Below are 2,250 nucleotides of genomic sequence, written 5' to 3'. Positions count from 1 at the left end.
CTTGCGAAGGTGGGCACTGCTGCCTTGTATAGGTGGACCTGGTCATAGAGGCTGTTCAAGTCCAGGGTGGAGTGGTGGTTCAGGAGGCACAGTCACGGGAAATACTTGAGGTTACCCGCTGTCTTTTTGTGGTAGCAGGATGGAGATAACCACTTTTCAATCACTCCCTTCAGTGCTGTGGCCACCCTTTCCTGCTGTGCTCTCAGGTCGTTTGTGCCTGTGTGTATTATTATGTGGCTAGCTAGTTGGTCCTCAAACAGAAGGTCTAGGGCGCGCTGGGTATTTGGACACCAGAGTTTAGACACACTATGTTTGGGAAAAAGTTTTTTTTCTTGTATATATTTCCCATTTGAGTCTATAAGGAGTCCAATCTGTGTCTTGTGTATGTCCTCAGTGGGTGTGTGTGTGGGGGGGGGGGGGGTCAGGAGGGCTAGCAGGGTGGCTGGCATGGGGGGTGCTCAGAGGGGATGAGATCCCCTGGGCTTGGGATTCTTCATTTGTCTGTTTTGCTGTGATGTCGACGCTATAGTCAGGGTCTGGTGTGGACTGTTCTGCTGTGGTGTTGAGACTTTTGTCGGGAGCTGAGGTGGACTGTTCTGCTGGCTTCTCTGCGAGGGTGGCTATCTCTCCAGTGGGTTGATCTCTGTCACACAACATCCCCCTAAACCTCTCCTCCAGCAGTCTGATCCTCTCCTCTAGTGCTCTGTTCTTCTCCTGCTCTTGTTTTTTATATCGTTGAAGTTGTCTCCCCACAGTCCAGCGTGCAGATATGTCTCTCTCTACCTCTAGCTCTCTGGGTCTGGTTAATGTTGGAGCATCGGTAGAGTTTTCCTGAGCCGTCTACACACATCTATAAAAGAGCTCACATGGGGTTTGAAGAGGGACAGGTTGGGACACTCCATGTTGGTCAGCACGGACGACTTGATGGGGTTAATGAAGAGGAAGCCCATACGGTCAACGGCCAAGCAAGACCTGCCCTCCAGCCCCAGGCAGATTCCAGACCCTTCTATGGTGTACTCAGTAATCAGTGGCCAGCTGGTTTTTCAAAGAACTGCCTGTTTTCACTCGTCGTGAACTTGATGAAATGTGCCGGCGCCGTTATCCCACAGAGACAGCTTGGTGATGCGCTCGCCGAGGTTGAACTCAAACTCATTGAAAGTGTTCGCATCTCCAAAAGTCGCTACTTTCCCATTGGTCAGCTCGCACAGCTTTGACCAGCGAGCCTTCCACTGCGACTCCAATCTCCTTGAGGGTGGCACCGTTGTCCATGCCGTGGAATTCAAATGAACTGCCTCCTTGACCACCGATCAAATCCAGTGTGGTTGCCATGTTGAGAGTTTGAGTGTGTAACCTGAAATACACATTGGTACAGATACTTTTTAAAAACCTCAAAGCAACAAAAGAACATTAAAGAACAAGATGAAAGGATCAAACAATAACCAAGTGATATATTGACTCATGGTAGGAAATAGAGGTCGAGCAACACATCAGTCTAGGGCAGGGCTCTCTAACCCTCTTCCTGGAGAGCTACCCTCCTGTAGGTTCACTCCAGCCCTGTTCCTGGAGAGCTACACTCCTATAGGTTCACTCCAGCCCTGTTCCTGGAGAGCTACCCTCCTATAGGTTCACTACAGCCCTGTTCCTGGAGAGCTACCCTCCTATAGGTTCACTCCAGCCCTGTTCCTGGAGAGCTACCCTCCTATAGGTTCACTCCAGCCCTGTTCCTGGAGAGCTACCTTCCTATAGGTTCACTCCAGCCCCAGTTGTAACTAACCTGATTCAGTTTATCATCCAGCGAATTATTGGAATCGGGTGGAATAGATTGGAATGAAATAATACAGGACGGTACATCTGGTCCAGGGTGACCAAATCGCTGCACAATCCTCAGGTCACTGAGAATGACGCGTTCTGTTATTGCTCCTAATTCCTCCTTGTCCTCCACCCTCCTCTGATCTTTCCATCTCGATTCGTCTGGAATCTATCACACCCATTCCTTCCTCCTCAGCTGGGAACCTCAGAGTCACCATGGAGTCCCTCTCCTACTCCCTGCACCTCCCCACTCTACATCCTGCTGTTTCTTCCTGATCAACACCATGGAGTCCCTCTCCTACTCCCAGCACCTCCCCACTCTACATCCTGCTGTTTCTTCCTGATCAACACCATGGAGTCCCTCTCCTACTCCCTGCACCTCCCCACTCTACATCCTGCTGTTTCTTCCTGATCAACACCATGGAGTCCCTCTCCTACTCC

At 50.5% G+C, this 2,250-nt stretch overlaps 1 pseudogene; it reads right to left on the bottom strand.

Annotated features, from left to right (window-relative positions):
* Nucleotides 1-803: 803 nt before the first annotated feature.
* Nucleotides 804-1,329, bottom strand: LOC149977348 (aerolysin-like protein; annotated as a pseudogene).
* Nucleotides 1,330-2,250: the final 921 nt, after the last annotated feature.

This window comes from Oncorhynchus mykiss, chromosome 16, assembly GCF_057628025.1.
Source record: "Oncorhynchus mykiss isolate SJ-2025 chromosome 16, ASM5762802v1, whole genome shotgun sequence".
Classification (NCBI taxonomy): domain Eukaryota; kingdom Metazoa; phylum Chordata; class Actinopteri; order Salmoniformes; family Salmonidae; genus Oncorhynchus; species Oncorhynchus mykiss.
The sequence above is the reverse complement of the archived record's forward strand: the minus strand, read 5'-3'. Positions and strand labels throughout refer to the sequence as shown.